Source organism: Lissotriton helveticus, chromosome 1_1 (genome assembly GCF_964261635.1).
Source record: "Lissotriton helveticus chromosome 1_1, aLisHel1.1, whole genome shotgun sequence".
In the NCBI taxonomy this organism is placed as follows: Eukaryota; Metazoa; Chordata; class Amphibia; order Caudata; family Salamandridae; genus Lissotriton; species Lissotriton helveticus.
In genome coordinates, this window is record NC_136057.1 from 209,145,710 (window position 1) to 209,169,739 (window position 24,030).

Here is a 24,030-nt window from a genome sequence, read left to right on the forward strand (position 1 = left end):
TCTTCATGGGTTGGATCACAATGCTTTACACAAACTTGACAGGAGAAACAAATAAGGCTTGGGTCTGTACACTGCCTGGCCTAGACCACTCAAACTAAGACAACAAAGAAACAATTGGCCAGGTAGGTTATTTCACAACAAAGTCTGGTACCACTTACCAAATTAATCTAAGTGGACACACTTGTGGTTTAGTATTTTTACTTATTTTTTCGTTTTTAGCAGTTCATTTCATGAATGGCTGAAGAAGGGTACAATCAAATAGCAACGAAATTCACATAAATTATATGCTTATTAAACATGAAATGTACAATCACCATGAGTGAAACATATTTACAAATATACAATTGATACAAACAAAACAGTAAAAAACGAGAAATGCCTATCCTCATTGAATGTTCAAGGCACCAGTCCTAGTATCTAACCTACAAGCCAGCAGGAAGCCTTTTGGGTGTAATAATTAGCCTGCTAGCTCCTGATATGCCCTTCGTGTAAATTCTTCCAGTATCGTGCCACGATACTGGAAGAATTTACACGAAGGGCATATCAGGAGCTCTATTTAAGATTAATTTAACCTGATTTTTTTACCCTAGAAATCGGTGCATTCCAGTATAGGCAAGCTAGCAGGCTAATTATTACACCCAAAAGGCTTCCTGCTGGCTTGTAGGTTAGATACTAGGACTGGTGCCTTGAACATTCAATGAGGATAGGCATTTCTCGTTTTTTACTGTTTTGTTTGTATCAATTGTATATTTGTAAATATGTTTCACTCATGGTGATTGTACATTTCATGTTTAATAAGCATATAATTTATGTGAATTTCGTTGCTATTTGATTGTACCCTTCTTCAGCCATTCATGAAATGAACTGCTAAAAACGAAAAAATAAGTAAAAATACTAAACCACAAGTGTGTCCACTTAGATTAATTTGGTAAGTGGTACCAGACTTTGTTGTGAAATAACCTAACCTACCTGGCCAATTGTTTCTTTGTTGTCTTACACAAACTTGACAGCACGCATTAGAGTGAACGAACACGTCTCAGAACCAATCGAAATATGTCGCGGAACTAGGCAAGGATGTCCACTCTCCCCGATGCTCTTCGCTCTGGTGTTAGAACCCCTAGCGTGCAAAATTCGACAACACCACCACTACTCGGCCATACAACTGCCGACACGCCCGATTCATATCTCGCTGTACGCGGATGACATGGTACTGTATGTCAAAAATCCGGAACAGCACCTTAACCCATTACTGCGCGAATATATCAAATTCGGCCAACACTCAGGACTCCAGATCAACTGGACTAAGTCCCTCATACTGGCATTAACAGACGGCACGCACCCAACGGCCATGGATTATCCACTTGAATGGCAGGAAGAACCGACCAAATACTTAGGGGTGTGGTTTCACGGGGACTCAGAACTTGTAATCCGGTCAAATTATGGGAGAGCGATCTCGACGTTAGACGACAAGATCAGACGGTGCAATAAGTTACCGTTGTCGCTAGCAGACAGAGTTGCAATTGTGAAAACGGTAATACTCCCCAAGTTCCTATACTTGTTTAATAATATCCCAATTAAGCCTCCTGCAGAGGTGTTCAGAAATATCAAAAAACTGGTACTAAATCTGATTTGGGCGGGGAAACAAGCGAGATTGGATTTGCAAACGATGACACTACCGTACGCTAAAGGGGGTTTCAAAGTACCAGATCTCTCTCTGTATTACTTGTGTGCGGAAGCGCAATTTGCACACTACTGGTATCACGAGCTTCCTTTCCTGACTCATGTAGCGGTAGAGGCTGGTGATGCAGACCCGGTTCCATTGACTAGCATACTGACACACAAACGTGACAGATTACATGAACGTGACATAAACCCGGTGAACACCACCACGGATGCATGGACACGGATGGGAAAAGTGGCTAACCGCCTCCCACTTTATGCGCCTGCTCTCCCCCTGACACATCATCCGGCGCTATCAGTTACACAAGAACAGATTGGGATGGATTTACTAAGAAGCGTAGGCATAGATAAGATGGGAGATTTGTATAGCGAAGGAACCTACCAAACTCTAGAAAAATTGGACTACATTAGCAACCCAACACTACTATTTACCTTTAACTACTATAGATTACAAAGAGCGATCAAAGAGCACTTTCCCACATTTCCGGAGGAACCCCAGACCCTGTCTCCCTTGCAGCTACTTCTCACTACGCCTACTGCCTCTCATCTAGGGCCCGATTCACAGAATGAACTTAAGACTCAATCCTAAACTTACTACTATTTTGGTATTCACAGAATGCACTTACTACTTTTGGCATTCACAGAATGAACTTACTACTTTTGGTATTCACAGAAGTTAGGATTTTGTCTTAAATCTGTCTTAAGTCTGTCTTAAGTTTGTCTTAAGACAAACTTAAGCCAAACTCCTAACTTCTGTGAATACCAAAAGTAGTAAGTTCATTCTGTGAATGCCAAAAGTAGTAAGTGCATTCTGTGAATACCAAAATAGTATGAAGTTTAGGATTGAGTTTTAAGTTCATTCTGTGAATCGGGCCCCTAGTGTCCAAACTCTACACGAGCATACAAACTGACATTGGGGGGAACACAGAAAAGGTGAGATGTAAATGGAGCGATGCTCTAGGAGAAACATTGTCAGACGAGGACTGGGAAACCACATGCCTACTCACTGGCTTGCTACCAGCAAATGGGAACCTGAGGATCATCCATTACAAATACATACACCAAATGTACTACACGCCTCAAAGGCTTCATAAATACGGGTTATGGGACGACTCCAAATGTATACGATGTAAACAAGACAATGCGGACTTCATGCATTTAGCATGGCACTGTGGTTGTGTGGCTACTTACTGGGAACAGGTGACACAGGCCTTAGGTGACATGTTGGGGATCCCACTAGTACACGAAGCCAAAAGCTGCTTGTTAGGCATTGTCCCGCACTTACGAGCGACGTGACGCAGGTTTTGTATGGTAGCGCTTTTGATGGTGAAAAGAAGGGTATCCTTACATTGGGGTAGTAAGGTAGGGCCGAAGATGAAAAGCTGGCTGGAAGATTTGACGTACTGTTGTGACACACTGGCCACGTATGAGGAAGAGCTGCCGAGTAGATCACGCTCTAGGGACTACTGGATGTATTTGCGTGACTACTTACTGACACACACGCCGGACTGACCCGTATAGAGTGGCCAAACATAACACGCGTCGAAACACATACTGTTGAGTAATACACAATTACCAGAGGAGAGGGAGAATGTTGTGACACAGTGTTTGGTGTTACGGAATTACATGTTGTTTTTCCTACAGGTTAATGATACAATTAAAATGAAAAAATATAAAATGTAAGACCATGGACATGCTTTGGAACGTATACAGTTCTATCTTCTGATATAAATGCTTTTACATGAAACGCCGCCGGTCCTGTCGATGTCGGCTGATGGGCTGTGTACAAATATTCAATGTACTATAAGAATTGCACCACTGTGTGGCCGGCCTAATAAGGTTGTAGGCGCAAACTTGTATAATAATTCTGCGAAATGTGCAATAAACGTCTTACAAATTAAAAAAAAAAAATTTACTTCCCACCCTATCCCCCTATAAACTCACAACCCACTACAGAAAATAATGTACTAAATATTAATTATTTATCAATTAAATATTTATAATTAATTACCAATTATATTTTAATTAATTACCAATTATTAATTATTTAACAATTATTATTAATTTACATAATTAATTAATTATAATTAAATTACTTCCCACCCTATTCCCCTATAAACACACAACCCGCTACAGAAAATAATTTACTAAAAATTAATTATTTATCAATTAATCAATTATTATTAATTACCAATTATATTTTAATTAATTACAAATTAATAATTAATTAACAATTATTATTAATTTACATAATTAATTAATTATATTTAAATTACTTCCCACCCTATTCCCCTATAAACCCACAACCCGCTACAGATTTATATTACACAATTATGACTAATTATTAAAAACTTACCTTATTTTCGATTTTTTTTGTTGTCTATATTCTATCTAGTCGATATTTTGTCTAGTCTATATTTTTGATTCGATATTTTGGCTATTAATATCGATATAACTCGATATTTTTGTAGTCTATATTATGTCTGGTCGATATTTTGTCTAGTCTATATTTTTACCTCGATATTATGTCCAGTCGATATTTTGGAATCGATATTATGTCTGTTTACCCCGAGTGCCATGGTTTTGCATGACAATTTAACGCCTTGCTAGCATGCGGAGGCATTATATATATATATGCATTAGTCTAACATGTAATGCGTGGCACTTGACAGGGATGTTTCCTCTGCTCAGTTTCAGATCTTCTCCACTTTTGGAAGAAACTTTAAACCTGGCTGTATATTCTGTCGCTGTTTCACTTAGTAGTACAAGAGAAGGTACAAAGTTCCCCGAGAAGAGTGGTGGAGAGGTGTGTGTGCTAGAGAGAGGGGGGAATCCCCTAGTTGGAATTAAAACCCTCACACACCCAGCAAGCTAGGTGTCATGCTTCATCATATGGGTTCTGCTCCTCGTCAGACTGGCGCTGCAATGTCTGACGGGCACCCGAAACCGGGGCTCTTTATCGGAGATCTTTTATTCCGGCCATATGGTGCATGCGTGTAAGAGGGCAGGGGGGTGTGGTCGTGAAAAAGTGAAGTTCTAAAAAAGGTGGGTCAGTCCACAACCTATTTTATTCTTGTGGTAGACTTCCTTGGTTAAAATGGGTGGGAGGGGAGCTAAATGCACTGGAGCTATCCTAGCAAATTAACTACTACCCTCTTGTTTGGTCAACATGTTTCTTGCCATAATGGCAATTCGTCAGGACCTCAGTGTATAGTACCACACGGTGAAAAAGTAAATTAGTGAAAAATTGAAACTAACAATCTGGTATACAACCTTAAGTGGTCGGTAATACCGAGGTGCAGGCTGATTGGTCCTGCTGAAATATTATGACCCCGAGAGATTCCCCGAGGTACTTCGCAGTCTGCTTCCGACGGACCAGTTGAGTTAGGTATGGTACCTACGGCGGCTCACGGTCCTAGCCGACACACCTACCCCTCGGACGGCGTCTCGATTGAGGCGCTCAGCAGCTGTTTCACTTAGCCCAGGGACATTGTCGCCATTTCCTCAGCGGCTGGGCACCCTTCTAAGTAATCCCTGCGCTATACAAATGGAAAATATTATTATTATCATTAACAATGATAACAATATTCATCATCAGAATAAAGGGCAGGCTTTTACCTGTCAGAAATGGTTACTTTTGACAGATCGCATGCACGTTTAAAAGCTTCAGGTGTCAGCGTTCACACAGAGCAGGTCTGATGTCATGGTTTCACTGCCACTATAATTAGGGCCACTGGAAATACGCAATTGTGCAGCTGCAGCTTTTTCTACATAACTTCTGGATTTGCCACATAATCCATCATCTGCTGCATAATCTACAGATTCTAGCAAAAAATGTGTTTCTAGTTTAAACAGTTTAGCAGTTACTAAAAACGCAGTTACACATGTTGAAGGATAGTGGAAGGCCCTTTGCAAAAGTTGACCAGTCCATTTCTGTGGCTAAATTTAGGTGTTAAACCGGTACTAATGTGGTACAACCTATGCTTAGACAGTGTTAGCATGTGTTAAAATGGCAAAATAAGGAAGTACTACTAGCACAACATTATCGGCATTACGCTGAACAATTTGCCTTTTCTTGCCTCATAATTTATTCAAGTCTGCCACATAATTCCTGTGGCCTTGTCTCTAGTGGGTGGCACAACAGGTTCTGTGGTCCACAAACTACGTTTAACTTACAGGCCCTGGGTACACTTTGTATACAATATATTAAGGGGCTTCTTTACAAGCGCATTACACCGCCGGTACATCACTTTTATTGACGCACCGGAAGGGCATGGGTTTCCTCATATTTACAAGGCCATGCAAAGTCATATTAGTAAGTGCTATATAAATACAATTACAATACAATACAATAGAAAGGGGGGTTCCATGGGTGTTGCTGTGGGTGTTCACATGCTACATCCATTGTCCGTGACGCATTACCAGATTTGCAACATTTTGTAAACCTGGGAATGCCTCAGAATCCTACACCTCCCCAGGGGAGGCGTTAAGAGGTGCAATGAGGATAAACACTTTTATTTCTCCTCGTTTTTTTTGTTTCTATGTGTGCTGCATTTTGCAGCACTCAAAGAAAGGAAAATGCCTTTAATTAATTTTTGTGTGCAGGAAGGTGTCTCTTCCTGCACAAAAACAATCATCCCCTCAGCACAGGCACCCTTGCAAAATGACGAAAGGGTGTCCACGCTGGCGCACGGCTACTGTATGTGTGCCGTGCAGGGGAGAAGGACACAAATGTGCCGTATCTTGTAGATACAGCGTATCCCTGCCCGTTTATTTTGCCGTATTGTAGTGCAGCAAGCCCGCTTAGGAGAGCAGCAGGAAGGCTTGCTGTGCTGCCGTGCGTCAAAATTTTGTAAATGAGACCCTAAAGATTTGTAAATAAGTTAAATATGCCAATTAGGAATTTCTCCATTCAACCCTGTTTTAAACACAGTAATACTTTACACTGTTTAGCAGGTGTGAAATAGAGTCCTACAGTTCATAAAAATGTGGTTCAGCAAAAAGACAAAAAATTCCGGGTGACAGAAAAGGTGAATTTTCTACAGGCTGCTGTTGTTTTATGTCCTGCATTCTACATACAGGGTGAAAATGCAAGCTTTCACAGACAGAGGGCCAGATTTTCAAAAACAGACACGGAATGCAGCGCAGCACCCAAAGAGGCTGCACTGCGTTGTGTGACTGGGGGGGAGCAGGATAGTGCCACATCTTCAGAGATATGGCATTTCCTCCCCTCTCTCCAGAGATGGCGCTGATTTAAGCTGTTGTGCGTGGATCACTGACATATTATAGAATGCCAAAATATCGACCTACCAAAATATCGAGGTAAAAATATAGAATACCAAAATATCGACCTCCTATCTCCAAACAGGTAAGTACAAAAATATCTAATTTAAAATATCGATGTAAAAAATATAGGGGCATATTACCAAGCAATAGCTATGATTATCGCTATTGCTTGGTTAGAGACAAAAATTTACCACTGAGCTGCGGCGATTTTTACCGCAGATAAACCTTGGTATTACCAAGGTTTATCGCAAATGCGATAAAAAACGGCCGCAATGCATGAATATTGCTGAAAAGTCAGCGATATTCATGCATTACCGAGCTAATGCTCTTAGCCATGTTATCCACCTCCCATTGGATAACATGGCTAAGAACTGCTCAGTGCAGGTGTTAGCTTTTGGAGATATTCGCGCTTAGAGCGAATATCTCCAAAAGTTGGTAATAGGAGATAGCGATGTTAGCGACTGTTTCCAGTCGCTAACATTTGGCACGCCCACTTTGCATGTCATTAGTGATAAATATCACTGACATGCAAAGTGGGGCCTAAGATGGTTGCTATCTCCTACTAGCTGTTGCTAACTGGTGTTAGTGACAGCTAGGTAATAGGGAGATAATTTTATCTCCGCTTTCTTGGCTTTTAAAGCCGAAAAAGCGGAGATAAACCCCCTTGATAATATGCCCCATATTTAGTCCAAATATCGAATTTTTTAAAATGCTTTAAATTAATTAAAAATTAATGAAATAATAAATATATAACTTAAACATACTTAAAATACTTAAATAACCTTAAAATTAATAAATAATTAATTTAAGTAAAACAAAACCATACAAATTGATTTGTTAATACATATACATATATAAACGTAATATTAATAAAAAAATTACAATATTTTTACCGTAGGATAGCGGAAAGGGTAACATTTACTATTACCACTCCAGTGAGTGCAACAGTAGGGAAAGCGTTGGATAGCGTAGGGGTAAAAATTACTATTCACACTCCAGAGAGTGCAACAGTAGGGAAAGCGTTGGATAGCGTAGGGGTAAAAATTACTATTCCAACTCCAGAGGGTGCAACAGTAGGGAAAGCGGTGGATAGCCTAGGGGTAAAAATTTACTATTCCCACTCCAGAGAGTGCAACAGTAGGGAAAGCGTTGGATAGCGTAGGGGTAAAAATTACTATTCCCACTCCAGAGAGTGCAACAGTAGGGAAAGCCTTGGATAGCGTAGAGGTAAAAATTACTATTCCCACTCCAGAGAGTGCAACAGTAGGGAAAGCGTTGGATAGCGTAGGGGTAAAAATGACTATTCCAACTCCCGAGAGTGCAACAGTAGGGAAAGCGCTGGATAGCGTAGGGGTAAAAATTACTATTCCCACTCCAGAGAGTGCAACAGTAGGGAAAGCGTTGGATAGCGTAGGGGTAAAAATTACTATTCCAACTCCAGAGAGTGCAACAGTAGGGAAAGCGCTGGATAGCGTAGGGGTACAAATTACTATTCCCACTCCAATGAGTGCAACAGTAGGGAAAGCATTGGACAGCAGGAGGGTAAAAATTACTATTCCCACTCCAGTGAGTGCAACAGTAGGGAAAGTAAATACTTCATATATAAATAAAAATAAAATAAATATTAATACCAATTACAAATTAATTAAAATACTTAACACTTTTATATAATGTATTAATTAATCAATTAAAAATAAAAATAAAAATTAATTAATAAAAATAATTACCTACTAATACAAATTATTTACCAATTAACAATAAATCAATTAACAATTAATTTTTTTTTTAATTTGATAAAATAAAAAAAAGATTTTAACATTAGAATTACTTACAATTAAATTACTCTCCACCCTATTCCCCTATAAACCCACAACCCACCACAGAAACTAAATTAATAAAATTGACATAATTATCAATTAATAAATTAATTAAAATTAATAACCCATTATCTTTTAATTAATTAACGATTAATAATTAATTAACGATTAATTCAAAATAAATACAAATAAATAAATTAACAAATTTAATTATTTATAATGAAATAACCTCCCACCCTATTCCCCTATAAACCCACAACCCGCTGCAGAAAATAAATTACAAAAATTAACATATTTATCAATTAATCTATTAATTTAAATTAATTACCAATTATATTTTAATTAATTACCAATTAATAATTATTTAACAATGAATTCAAAATAAATACCAATAAATAAATTAATTATAATTAAATTACTTAATTAACTCACTATTCCCCTATAAACCCACAACCCGCTACAGAATTATATTACCTAAAAATTAAATACCATAAAAATAATTAATTAATATAAAAAATAAAATAAATATACACTTTTCAAACATATACTAACATAAAAAACACTTTAAAAATTGATATTAACTTACTTACCTCAAATTCGATATTTTTGTAGTCTATATTCTGTCCATTCTATATTTTATTTTTGTAGTCTATATTCTGTCCATTCGATATTATGTCCATTCTATATTTTTTAATTCGATATTAATGCTACCCTATTCGATATTTTTGTAGTCTATAATCTGTCCAGTCGATATTGTGTCCATTCTATATTTTTTAATCGATATTAATGCAAATCTATATTAAAAACTCAATATTTTGACTGTATACCATTGTGCGCCAAGCACAAACCTTAACGTCGTAGCGCTAGGGTGTGTGCCTGAGTCTAGCATAGGGTTTGTACAGGAAGGGTACACTTCATGCACAAAATACAGTGGGAGAGATTTACTAAGATTTACTAAACAAAGTAGGCAGGGTTTAGCGTCAGAAGACTGCAGCCTTTTAAAGTAGGTGCAAGGAAGGAGAAATGCTTTTATTTGTTTCTCATTTTCCGACTTTGTTCATGTGCTGCACTCTACAGTACACATACAAAGTCGGAAAAGGGTTAAAGCCAGTCTATGCATGGTATTTGGTACTTGGAGGGGACCCTTCCAGTATAAAACCAATGCTAGACTCACTGAGACACCCTTGCACCTTGGCGCTAAAGTGTCTTCAAAGCACACAGCAGGTAATTTCAGCTGATTCCAGCGCCAGCGCTATGGAAAGGGGAGAAGTGTGCCCTATTTCAATAAATTTGCTGCTCTCCTCCTCTCTTCTTCTCACGCAGCTCATTATTTACGGCTGCTGCACTGCACTGCGTGAGAACTTAGGGGCATGTTATCAAGAACAGCGTCAAAATTATCGCCCCTTTAGCGGCAGGAAACTTCTGCTAAAGCGGCGTTAATGGGCTTGATAAAATGCCCTTATGAATTTCCATTGAAGCCCGTGTTCTGGTGTGAACCAGGGGGCATATTATCAAGGACAGGCGATATATTATCGCCGCTTTTATCGGCAGGAAACTGCCGATAAAGCGGCGATAATGGCCTTGATAATATACTCTATGAATTCCAATCGAAGCCCATGTTAGATGTGTTCACATCTAACATTCCAATCGAAGCCCATGTTAGATGTGTTCACATCTAACATGGGCTTCGATTGGAATTCATAGAGCATATTATCAAGGCCATTATCGCCGCTTTATCGGCAGTTTCCTGCCGATAAAAGTGGCGATAATGATTCGCCTGTCCTTGATAATATGCCCCCTGGTCTTCTATGGGAATTCTCAAGGGCATATTATCAAGGCCGTTATCGCCGCTTTACCGGCAAAAGCAGCGATAATTTTAATGCTGTTCTTTATAATATGTCCCTATGTAAATCCGGCCCTCTAACTAGACAAGTTTAAAAGCTTTTCCCACTTTGTATGTGTGTTGCACAGTGGAGCACGCATGCAAAGTCGGAAAAGAAAGGAGAAATAAAAACATTTCTCCTGTTAACACCTCCTTTGAAGTGGCGTTACCTTTAGAAGCTAAACCCGGTCTATAGTTGTTCATAGATAGGGTTGTATGTCAAAAGGTGTGGGTGGTTGCATGGGAACGCCCATGTACCACCCCGTTGGAGCTAAGTGATGCAAAGCAGTGTTTCGAGCTGTTTTGCGGTACTTTTAGGGTACTTTCCAGTGCAAAACCAGTTTTGCGCTGGAAAGTAAATTAGAAAAAAACATTTTGCGCTGGTTAGCGTACCAGCCTAAAATGTTTGAACATCTACCCTCGAAAGGGTTTCGTGGCGTGGGGAAGGGCCATCTGCTGCACTCAGTTGGGGTCTGAGGCAGAAGGTGTACATTGCAGGACACTTCTTCTGGGGACCGATTAATCTGCAGAAAAGCAACTGGCTGAAATCTGCGAGAAGTAAACAAGACATTGGGCAGTAATTCCCAAGAGTATTAAAATATCTTGAGATATCTGTTTGTTTATCTCCATTTTTGTTTTTATGCCATTTTATTTTTTTTAAACCTGAAAAGCCATTAGTTTGGTAGACGCAGTGAACAGGTGAGAGAGCTCATGGCTACGATAATGCTCGTGGGTTTGATGTCATGCATGATTATAACAATACTAGATTATAAAAGAAAATAATTATCTTCAACTACTTTGTAATTCATTGTATCGACGAATCACACTCTAACACGTTGATTATTAACTTTTAACACTACACGCGTTTATCAACGTTCTGCAGTCTCCCCAGCATACTTCCAAAATTCTTTAATCACCGATTAAAGTATGGACCTTCTCTTAAAGGTCTTGTAAAAATTTGCTTGTTCTCTTCATCATCTACCGTAAAAATGTGCTTGTTCTCTTCATCATCTACCATACAACGCACAGTTTTTTTTTTTTTTTTGTCAGAGCATCGTTTCTGGTTCAGATACATCAATCGTCACCTTCCACAACACCCTTTTTATTCGTAAGTCGTTGATAACAAACAAGGCAACAAGTGCGCAAGCTATCCCATTGACCTTTTACCTGTGAAGGGAAAAGGTCACGTTAAATAAAATACATACAGTACATTATTTACATTTACTCCACCTGTCTTCATCCGCCTTCTCCTCTCTCCTGTTACCTGGCTGGTTCCTGGATTGAGGGGAAAGAATAGAAAAAAGGTTGGTTATTGGCCCCTTCGCGGCCCCCCCCCCTTGTGAGGGCAGGGGGACCTCTTTGGGTCCGCTGTCGTCGCCGGTGTTGCCTGAGCCTTCCAGGGTCTCCCCTGTGGGGTCCTCAGGTTTCGTCGTCGCTGTCCTCATCTGATCCATCCAGTGCTGCGTAGTCGCGCAGGAGGCTGTGGATCATTTTACGGCACACCAGGGTTGATGTCTCCCAGGCGGTTTCTGGAAAACAAAAGAACATCTTTGAAACAGCACAGGAGCCTCCAGCAGCCCTGGAGGTCACCTAGTGTGTGTGTGTCCCTGGGAACAGTCCATACATCACAGAGTCAGCAGTGATGCAGGTCGTAGGTATCCAGGCCTTAAGCTCTGTGCCTAGGGCCTTCAGCAGGTCCTGCGCGTACGTGCACTCCCAGAAGAGATGGTGTGTTGTCTCGTCCACGGTGCATCCTCTTGGTCAGGACTTGTATCGGTTGAGTCCTCTGGCGTGCATGAAGGCTCTCACGGGAAGTCCTCCTTGGAGGGCCATCCAGGCGGTGTCTTTGTGCTGGTTCGTCAGGCGTTTGGATGCGACATTTCCCCACACGTGGTCTGCTGTGGCTGAGGGGAGGGCGCCGATTGGCTCGCTGACGTCCCTTGCACGTATCTGTTTCTGGACAAGCTTGGAGGTCCATGTGGCGGGGCTAGCTGCCTCCAAGCCAAATTCCTTCACAAACTTCTCCACTTCTTTGTAGAACCACGGGGTCTCCCAGTTGTACGGGACGGCGCTCACCCACTCTGCCCATCCGAGGCGCCTCCACGTTGGCAGCATGAAGAAGCGTGCCATCAGAAAGCCGACGTGGCTCTCATCTTCGGTCCTCAGGGTGTTCCTCACGCAGTGGCACACGAAGATCCCTCTCAGAATGGTGGCGATGTCCGGCACTCCTTTGCCTCCCTTGTCGTGGGTCTTGAACATCACCGTCCTCTTCACTCTGTCCATCTTCGAGCTCCAGATGAAGTAGAAGATCATTCTCGTAATGGCCTTGGCCGTTGTGGTCTGCACTGCCCATACTTTTTTTTTTAAGGGTTTTATTGAAGAAAACAAGAGAAATTTACAGATATCGGGTGTCATACATAGAATACAATATTGCGATAGGTGAGCGAATAAATCAATGTGGAAAATTCTATCCCAAGGAGTATGCAATGTCAACCTAGTTCGGTACATCAATAAGGAGCAATACGATCAATAATACAGCGAAGTAGCAGCCAGAAGGGCTCACCCACCCATAGTTCAGGATAATAAAGACCAAGTCAGACACTCGATACATAAGAAAATCAATACAGGATAAACAACCCGTCTCTCGTAAAAGAAAAAAGGAAAGAAAGAAAAAAAGGCCATAGAACTAAACTAAGGCAAAATAACAAACCCCTCCCCAATCCCCCCACCCTGCACCCCTGCAATGGCTACGGCCCATCCCCACTAGCAGCGTGCCTGTCGCCCCGGAACTAGACCTAAAAGAAGGAAGAAGAAAGAGTGGAGGAGGAAATTTCAAACAGGCCCCCGGTCTCCCTTACCCCCCGCCAGTAGCAGCCCACCCCTACACGTATCCAGAATAATACAATGCAACGATTAGAATCAGACAGGGGGAGCTCAGGAGAACCACCCGACTCCCGCGCTAGTATAGGTTACAATCCCGTATCAAATGAAATCATTGTTCAAACCCATCCAGTCAAAGTCAACCCTGGCCGCTGCGATTTTTCATGCAAGCCCTGCCCGCTAGATCCGCCATCTCCATGAGAGTATCAAAATGTTGAGAAAGTTCAAAGTCAGTACAGAAGGATTGAGGCCAGGAGTATAGTACACAAAGTCTAAGAGTCAAACGATATCCGCGGTCCACCAAAGATAAATCGTTAGTGCGTATTTGAATCATCCAGGAGAAAAAGGGTGAGGTAACAATCCTACAGTCACTGGGGAACTCGCTCTGAAATATAAGATCATCCATGTCCTTCTGGGGCGGTATCGACATAAAGCATGATGTAGATTCGATAGTCCGGGGCTCGCTAGCAGTCGTTCGGGGGTCGACAGAAGATACAAAGTCTGGCTTCAGAACGGGGCCCTCCATCTCAGACGCTTCCTGCTCCGGGGGTAGAACAGCTTGTTCCAGAACCAACAAAGGGTCGGAGTCCGGTCTCCGGTAGATGATATCAACCGTTACGACCATCCTCTGGATGATGGCGGTGATCTGTGAATGGAGCTCCCCAATGGCGGCCATTACCGTATGCAGCGACGGTATACATTCCACCCGCTCCATCGCCCCTCACGAAGCGACCAAGCAGGTCTCTGAACCCCGGAGGTCGACTACTCCGGGGCACCAGGCACAGGCAAATCCGATGACAACTGTAGGCACTCTCAAAAGCGCGATCTCAACACCGTCGCCTCCAGCGAGGAACGAAGCCCATCGACCCCGGGAGCCCAACGGGGCCTCCGGGCAGCGGATCCCCGACCACAGCAACCAATGCGTCACGCCGCCACAGCTGCGAGATAAGACTGCCACCTATCCACCATCCGAAACGGACAAAAAACACTCCACTCCAGGAGACCGGACGCTACCCACGTCCCGCGGCCGATGTTATTCAACTCCAACCCGGCTGGGTTAGAAATCGAGGCCCCGGCTTCAACTCTGGGTTAGGCCGAGAATGGAACACGGCGTATCTTCGTTATTCAAGCAGCTAGAAATTCAGGGATTTCTCCTTGAAAGTCAGGAACACATCAGCTGCACGGGAGTCCGGGGAGAAATCAGGATAATCGTCAGGATTTGTGAGCAACTGGCGGAGGTCGGTGGAGCCGAGAGCTTATGCGGCCATCTTGGTTGCTAGCGTAGCTCCTCCCCCTGCACTGCCCATACTTGAGCGATGTACTGGAGTACTGGCAGGGTCTTGTTCCGCAGGACCAAAGACTTCCCTTCGATCGTCAGCTTCCGGAGGCTCCAGAGTCCCAGCTTCTGCCTCGTCTTCGCCAGTCTTTCCTCCCAGGTCTTCTCAGCTGCACCTTCTCCGCCGAACCAGACTCCCAGGATCTTCAGGAAGTCCCTCTTGATGGGGAATGGTAGTGGGTCTCGGGGGGGGTCCAGTGTCCGAAGAGCAGGGTTTCTGACTTGGCGCTGTTGATCTTCGCTCCTGATGCCTTCCCAAACTCGATACAAGTCCTTTCCAGTTCTCTTATGGACGGTCCGTCTGCGCAGAATACTGAGACGTCGTCCATGTACAGAGAGCACTTCACTTCTCCTTTTCCTCCGCTTCCCGGTGCCTTTACTCCTCTGATGTTACTGTTCTGCCGGATGCGTTCCGCGAGGAGTTCTATTACGCAGATGAACAGGAGGGGGGAGAGGGGGCATCCCTGCCTCACCCCTGACAGGACCAGGAAAGGGTCGGTACTCCAGCCATTCACTGTTGCCGTGCTGGAGATGTCACTATACATTGTTTTCACCACGTCGCAGAAGAAGTCCCCCAGGCCCAGCGCTCTGAGTGCCCGGTCCATGAACTCATGGGAGACGCGGTCGAACGCCTTCTCCTGGTCCAGGCTGACCAAGGCTGTCGGGATCTTGCGACCCTTGACGTACTCGATCGTGTCCCGGACCAGAGCCAGGCTGTCCGCGATTTGCCGTCCCGGTATACCGCAGGACTGGTCTGGGTGAACTATCTTTGCTACCACTTTCTTTAGGCGGTTGGCCTTTACCTTCGCAAGAATCTTGTAGTCCACATTGAGGAGAGAGATGGGCCTCCAGTTCTTGAGGTCTTCTCTCTCTCCCTTCTGCTTGTACAAGAGTGTTATCATGCCCTCTCTCAGGGATTGCGGCATACTGCCCTTGCCCACCATTTCCTCGTAGAGGGTCAGCAAGTCCGGCCCGATCAGGTCCCACCGTTTGACATATAGTTCCACTGGGAGACCGTCATTTCTGGGTGTCTTGCCTCTCTTGGAGGTTGTGGCGGCCAAGTGCAGTTCTTCCAGGGTGAAAGGCACGTCTAGGCCTTCTCTCTCTTCCGGACCCAGTGTCTTTTAGATGCCCTCCAGGAAACTGTCTGCCTGGGCTCTCTCCGACGCCTTCAGTGAGTAGAGTTCGCCGTAAAAGTCCGTAACGACTCTCATGACGTCCTCTTTCTCACTTTGGAGGTTGCCCTCCGACTCCCGAAGTTCCACCAGCGGTGTGTGGTCTGAGTGAATTTTCTTAAAGAAGAACGAGTTGCATTTCTCACTCTTCTCGAGGTTCTCGGTTCTGGTCCTGAAGATGATTTTCTCTGATTCTTCCAGAAAGTGCTCTGCGAGCCCTTTTCGGGTGTCCTCCAGGTCGTCATCTACGTCCCATCCCCTGAGCTCGAGTTCGTACAGTTGCTGCAGTTTGCGTTGCAGCCCCCTGAACGTCCTCTTCTTTTCCCGTGCAGCAGCTCTGCTTGCATCCTGGAAGAAGCTCCGGAACCTGACCTTCACCCATTCCCACCACTCGCCGGCAGATTGAAAGAGGACCTTCATGTCCTTCCACTCTATGTACTCGTCTCTGAGGTTCGCCACTAACTCCTCTTTGTCCAGCAAAGAGCAGTTCAGCTTCCACGAACCTGGGCCAGCGGGGAACTTCCCTGTAAGTTCCCCCTCGAAACTGACTGCTCTGTGGTCAGAGAAGTGGACGGCGACCATGGAGCTTCGCCCAGGCTTTACTGTTGGGGAGGTGAGTAGGAGGTCGATCCGTGAACGCACAGATCCGTCCGGCTTGCTCCAGGAATAATTTCTGGCGTTCGACCCCATGCTCCCGATGACATCCTGGAGGGACGCCTCCTTTATCATCTCCACCAACAGCCTGGACGTCACATCCATTCCTGCAGAGCCTGGCCACTGCGTCCATCCAACTCTACTATGCAGTTGAAATCACCACCCATCAGGATGGTTCTGGAGGTCACGAGTTGCATCCTGAGCACCCTGAACGTCTCGAGTCGCTCATTCTTCTCCGGGGGGGCATAGACGTTGATGAGCCGAACGGGCTCACCGGCCCACGAGCCGTCCACGACCAGCACTCTGCCGTTGACCTGCTCAGTGACTTTGTCCACAGTGAAATGCCTTCCCCTGATCAGCATGGCCACTCCAGATGATTTGCAATCGTTCCCTCCAGACCAAAAGGATGGCCCGTGCGTCCACTGCCGTTCAAGCTGGCTGTACGACTGGGTGTACGGAATTCCGCATTCCTGCAGAAAGTAGATATCTCGGTTCTGGGAGGCCAGGAAGCGCAACGTGCCTACCCGCCTGACCTGATCCTTCACGCGTCTGACGTTTAGGGTGAGCAATGATATAGCCATTGTCTCTGTGCTATCGGTCAGTGTCTGGTTTCGGTACCTACTGGGGTTGAAGGCCCTGGGTGTCCCTACTGTCTTTGTAGGTTATCCTGTTCCTCCGTTGGCCCCCACTCCTCTGTGGCGGCGTCTCCTGTGCATGTGATGAGCACCTCCTCTCCTATTACCAGGTCCCAATGCTCTGGTACTTCTGTGGCCGCCAAGCTGTTGAGTTGGCGGTGGAGGTCCTGAAGGGTTGATTCCTCCCTTTCCTGCTCGTCTCTCTCCTCCTCCTCCATTTCGTCCTCGCTCTCGTTGAGGATGGTGGTTCCGTTTCCTGTTTCTTCGTCTTCATCGGTGCCCGCGTTGTTCACCTTCTTGCTTTTCAGGAAGTCCTCCTTCCCCTGTAGCTTCCTTTTCTGGGGGCCTGTCCGTTGGGGGTTTCCCTCTGGCTCCTCCCCGTCCTCCAGCGTCTCCGGCTTGGGTCCCGCTGGCGGCGGTTTTTGTGCTGCCGCCTTCTGGATCCTGGCGCTGGAGCGTGTTTGCTCTTTGGCTTCTGCGAGTTTGAAGGCTTTCTGGCGCAGCGACTGGGATTGGACTTGCGTCCACGGCTCTTGAACCCACTCCTCCTCGCTGTCGTCGTCCGTCCTTCCTCCTTTCTTTTTTCCCTTTTTATCAGTTTTTTTGGCAACCTTTGCCTTGGCAGAGTCCTTTTTCCCCTTCTCTGCCTCCTTGGTCTCTGTGTCTGGCGTTGGTGCCTTCTCTCCGGTGGCCTCCTCTGGCGGTGCTGTTCCTTGCGGTGCTCCGTCATAGGGGGGCTCCGGTTGTTCCTTGGCTGGTGTTCCCTCAGCCGGTGTGGATTCCCTCGGGGTTTCCTTTGGCGGGGCCTTCACTGACCCTCCGTCCTCCGGGTTTCCTTTGGGGGTCTGGGGTTCCTTGGCTGGTGCCATCACAGTAGGTGGTGGTGGTCCTGTGTCCGGTCCTGCTTTGGGGCCCTCGTTGCTCTGGCCTGGTCCTTTTGGGGGTTGCTTTTTTTGGATCCTGGCCCTTCCGGTCTACCTTCCCGGGTGTCGCTGTTGTTTTTCCTGATTGGTCTCTGGCGTCTTTCAGGAGGGTGTTCAGGCTGGCGTTGACTGTTGCCGAGAGCTTCGGCCTGGTCTGTCTCCATGGTTGGCTCCAGGCTGGGTTCGCTGCAGCGGCCGCTGCGTATGTCTTCGGCAAGTCTGACTTGGGGCATCGGTAGTACGTGTGGCCCACCTCTCCACAGAGGTTGCACTTCCTGGTCCCTTTGCATGAGCTTGCGTCGTGTCCGGACTGCTTGCAGATCCAGCAGAATTTCACAGGGCAATCCCTGCGGGCGTGGCCCGTGCCTTCGCACTTCCTGCAGGTGAAGGGTTGTCCTGGGTACTTGATCCTCCCCATGTCTGATCCTAGGTAGAAGCTGGCTGGTGGGTGTTTCATGCCATCTCTCCCTGATGGGTCCTTGTGGAGGTCAATCTGTGCTTGCCAGGTCGTGTTCCAAATTCCGTTGGGGTCCCTGACCTTGGTGGGCCCTGTCAGGATGGTGCCGTACCTTTGGAGGAGCGACGCGATGTCCTTGTCTGGGATGTGGGGGTTGATCATCTCAACCATTATCCTCTTCTCCGTGGTTGCTGGCTCCATTCCTGCCGTTACACTGAAGTTGCTGTAGGGTGTCTCCTCCTTCTTCCCCTGAAAGAAGTCCCAGTACTTCTTGAAGAGAGCTTGAGTGAAAAAGCTGAGGAGGAAGATCATTCCTGATGTGGATGCCTGGCAACTCAGTACCTCGTCCCCTTGGACCCCTGCTGGTTTGAGGATTTTGTTCACGAATGAGGCTCGCTCCATTCGGGGTCCAGTTTTGTCCTTTATCTCCCACCGCATGAGCTGGGTGTGCCGGTGGGTGATGCTATACCCATTGAAGGGTTTGGGGGCTGTCCCCTGCCTGGTCCCTGCCTCACCCTTCCCTCCACTCCCTGGTTTGGCTGCCTTGGGGTTTCCAGGGACACCTGTCTGCCCACCTGGTGCCTTTGGCCGTGGGGCCTGGGCTACCGGGATTTTGGGGGCGCCAGCCTTCCCTGCGCTGGTGCCCACTTCAACAGGTGCCTCCTTACTCGCCGCCTTGCCGCTGTCCCCAGGGGGTAGGGGGTTTGGTTTCTGGGCGTCCAGCTGGGGGACGCCTTCTGTGGTGGCCACTGAGGGTTCAGTGTCCATGTCTTCCATTTGGTTGGTTGGGGGGCTTACCCGGTAAATGATGGGTTTCCGCCGGATTACCTGGTTCACCTTTGGACCGTCCGCCGCAAACCTTAGAGGTCTGCAGTGCAAGACACTCTGGCCAGTCACTCCCTAGAACTAAGGCAGGGTTATAGGTGTATCCACCTATGGAGAGGGAGGGAGGGAGGGAGGGAGGGAGGGAGAGAGAGAGGGAGGAAGAGGGAGACAGAAACCACACTGTGAATCTGATAAGAACAGATACTACACTTGATCGAGCAGCGCACAGTTGCATCAGTAAAGAAAGGAAGTTTGTCATTTGATATTTACACAATGATAATTTTTCATTTGATTGTTACCTGATTTAAATCATATGAATATTAGCGCGACTGCACCTCGGGAGTTTTCAATATCGAAAAATACATAAAGACTTCATATATGTGGTACAACAATCGAGAAATTAAATTCTAATTAATAAAGAGCGAGTGTATTCTATTTTGAAAGGGCAAAAGGGTTTTCCATATTTGCAATGCATTATGGGTAACCGGATGTTCATTCAGAGTCTGTCACATTGCACGGGAAGTGTTCTCCTAACAGCGCCGCTCAAGGTGAAAAAAAAAAGTCCTGGCGCGTCACAGTTTTCATCTAGCAGGATACTTTTGTTGTTCCTGCACAGTGCAGAGTCCGTCTGTACTGGGACACCTAGTGCTGATCTGTGGTACTACACCCTGGTTTATTATGTGCAATAACCAGACCCCCCCCAGCCAGCTACCCCCCCCAGGTTTTGCGATTGGCAAAAAAAAAATCACGAAATCGGCACTTTGTAAAAATGTCACGATTTTTACAAAAGTAACCGCAAAATATGTTTACAAAAACTGCCGTTCACCCTCTCTTTACTGGCTCTGTGCTGCCACTGAACCAGTAAAGAGAGGTCGACAGGCCAGAAGGCAGTAGAGGTGTTAAATGCCTCTGCTGCTTGCCTATGATATGCAGTTAGAACCCCTCCTGAGCAATTAGCCTTCTGCTTCACACCTTTGGGTGCCCCCTCCAGACGAACCCCTAACCTCCCATTCTCCTGTTATGTCTTGGCGTGACAGCCTGTCTCGTGGAGAGATGCTGTATACAGTATTGTGGGGGAAGCTCCACCCACTTTCTGCCCATGCCTTTGATTGGCTCAAATCTGAAATGCTGCATTCTGATTGGTTGTCGGCGTATTAGTCCCGCCTTCTTACTGCCATGACGTCATTTTTGTCCTTCTATGGCAATCAGCCCCTTTACTTCAGCAACTCTTTTATTCCTCCCCCTGTTCCCTCTCGCAGTCCGTGACTTTTCTGGCCACCACCCCCCCCACTCCTGTTCCTGCCTTCTTCAGGGCCCGCATTTTTGTTTACAATGCAATAGGACTGGTGAAAATACGAGTCCTATTGCATTTGTAAATGTTTTTTTTCATATGATTGGTGGTTGCCTGCATTCGCACTTTCTTTTGCCTGACCTTTCCAGACTCTCGCACGCGCGCAATGCTTTACATCGTGCGCATGTGCGCCAAAAGTCTGCCTCTTGTTTTAATAACTTTCAACTATTCAGCTGACCATGACCATTTCACGAGCGCCGTGCCTTTGGCTTCAAATCTGCACCTCCCTGTAGGGCGCCCTCTCTCCCACCGCCAAAAACAGGCTACCTATTTAACTCTCCTCCTACCCCCATTGCTCGGTTAACAAGTTCATCATTGGCCGGGTCCAGACTCTCCCAGGTTCACCCTTTATGTTTTGTTGCTGCTTCGACTGCATTTCTCCGTAGGGTGCCGGCCCTCCAACCACTAAAAACAGGCTGCCTAGTTAACGCACCTCCCTTCCCCTCCCCAAACCCTCCCCGCTGTGGGGTTTAGGACACTGCATCTTCATTATCAGCTGGGTTCAGACCTGCCCACCTGCCCTGCAGCTGCCCACAACACCAGAAAGAGTTGTCGCAGACAGGAACTTTGGACTTTGTGCATTAAGTATTGGATTGACCCCATGCTGATTGTTTCTTTTTTTTTTCTTTCTTTCTTTTTTTTTTTGGCTTAGTAATCGCTGAAATCATCTTTTTTTTCCTCCCTGCGGATTAACTAAAGAGACTTTGGGCCAAGTTTTCTTTAGTGCAGACAAATACGTGGTTTAACCCCACCCCTACCAGCCCTTTGGTAAACAATCCCGGTTTATATTTTGGAGGGGTGCACATTTTGCTCACATTCGAAATGCTTCTCCCCGACAACCCCTTTTCTTATTTCCCACCTGGCCCACCAGTCACAAATACAAGCCCAGGCATAGCAGCCCTGGCTCGGTGGTGACAGCAACCTAGCTACTAATAGTGCAGCAGGTACAGTGGAACCGTCTCCAGTGAGGGGCCAGTGGAACTCAAATCATGGCTGTATTTGACTACCCAAATGGTTGGGGGTGAGTGGAGGGCTTGCATTCCTTGATGGCACCTTCGCTTTACCACTGCTGGGATCCTGCAGAGAAAGAGAGAGCGCATCGTGATCCTCCAAGCATAAATGCAACATTTCCCTCAACCCACCCTTTCTATGTGCATAAAGTGAGGCTCCATTCATATCCTCATCTGAACTAGGGGGACCACATAGGCCCTTTTTTACAACATTGTTGAGCGACTTGCAACAGTGAGGCATCTCTGATCCTGCATACAACCAACACACATGTGTGAGGATTGCCCTATCAGCGCTCTCAGATGTAAACACCTGTACCCAGTAACTTTGGCAGGGGTGACCTAACCCCTTCATCTGGAATGACACACACTCATTAGGCTGGGCAGGACGCTTTGCAATCAAAGTTTTTTACTTTAATATTTCTTTTAGTGCTACAGTGCCCTCAGTGAAGTTTTATCTGCTAACTAACACTATATTCGTGCATTGGCAGGCTTTTATCCTACTTCCTTAGCGCTATTCCCACTCGTTCCGGCCCCCACCACAGTTGTATCAAGGGCAGTGAGGGTGGTACTGCTAGAACAGTAAATGTTTCAGCACCCAAGCTAATATGCTGCATAGATAAATACATAAAAGGCCACAAAGGCGAGACCGATTGCATTGCAAATGCTTGTTTTTTTTTACCCACCCTCAACCTTCTCTGCCCTGCCCCATCCCCTCACCCCTCCCAGCCCTTCACCCCTACTGCCCTGCATGCATAAGTTGTCTGATGCCAAAAAGAGCAGGTTTCAGACACCCTCCTGTTCCAGGCTCTACACTGCTGGAGACTGCAAAGTTACAGACTGTGACATAGCACAGTCTCCAGCAGTGACAGAGCACAAGCCTTCAGTATTTTTGTGGCGGGAACATTCTTTGCTCACCACAAAAATACAGCGATTTTGAGGTTTTGGGACCCAAATGTGGCTTTTTTTTGCAGCAAAATTTGCCACTCAAAGCCGCAAAATCCTTGGGGTTTTAATAACTAAACCTACAGGTACCCAGTATGCTCAGTTGCACATGCATGGTTGTCAAGGCTTCAGACTACTAATGTGTAATAGTTTCAACATTTTTGTGTATAATTATGAGTGACTGTAAGAAATGGGGGTCTAATGTTGGCAAGTTGTTACCCTGTCCCAAGTAGGGATACTTCTTCCTATTTTCATTTTACTTTTATTTAATGCAGTTTTATATAGCGCAAACTATACCCAAAGGTGTCAGAGCACTTTACAAAAGAACCAGGTAAGTTATATAAGGTACACAAGATACACCAAGCACCTTAACAAGTTATATATATACAGTTGCAAAGGGACACAAAAAAGACTGAGCACGCTAACACGTTATATATATGCAGTTCAAAATCTAACTATTTGCATATTTATATTGAAAAATAAAAGGTGTCAGTGTTAGGTTAAAAGCCGTAGTAAAATACATGGGGCCCGATTCACAGAATGAACTTAAGACTCAATCCTAAACTTACTACTATTTATCTTAAGACAACCTTAAGACAGACTTAAGACAGACTTAAGACAGACTTAAGACAAAATCCTAACTTCTGTGAATACCAAAAGTAGTAAGTTCATTCTGTGAATGCCAAAAGTAGTAAGTGCATTCTGTGAATACAAAAATAGTAGTAAGTTTAGGATTGAGTCTTAAGTTCATTCTGTGAATCCGGCCCATATTTACAAAGTTGACCTCATGTGAGTGCTAGATGACTGTTATGGTCAAGAAATGGGTTGAATTATTCCAGGAAGTGCCTTTGGAGGAGAGGTTTAAGATCAGTTTTGAAGGTCCAGAAAGAGGTGGTGGTTCGGACGGATGTAGGAAGTGGGTTCCGGATTCTGGTTGAAATACCAATCAATCAATCAATCAGTTAATTTGTAAAGCGCACTACTTACCCGTAAGGGTTTCAAGGCCCTGGAAGGGGAGGATGCAACCAGAGAAGGATTGAGCCATACATCTTTCCCTTTTGAAGGTAGGGGGTTCTATCAGTAAGTTTCCTGCATTGCGTGAAGGTCTATAGCCATCTGAGATTTTGAGGGGCATATGTGCAAGGAGTTAACGCCGACTTAGCTGCACTTTTCCAAC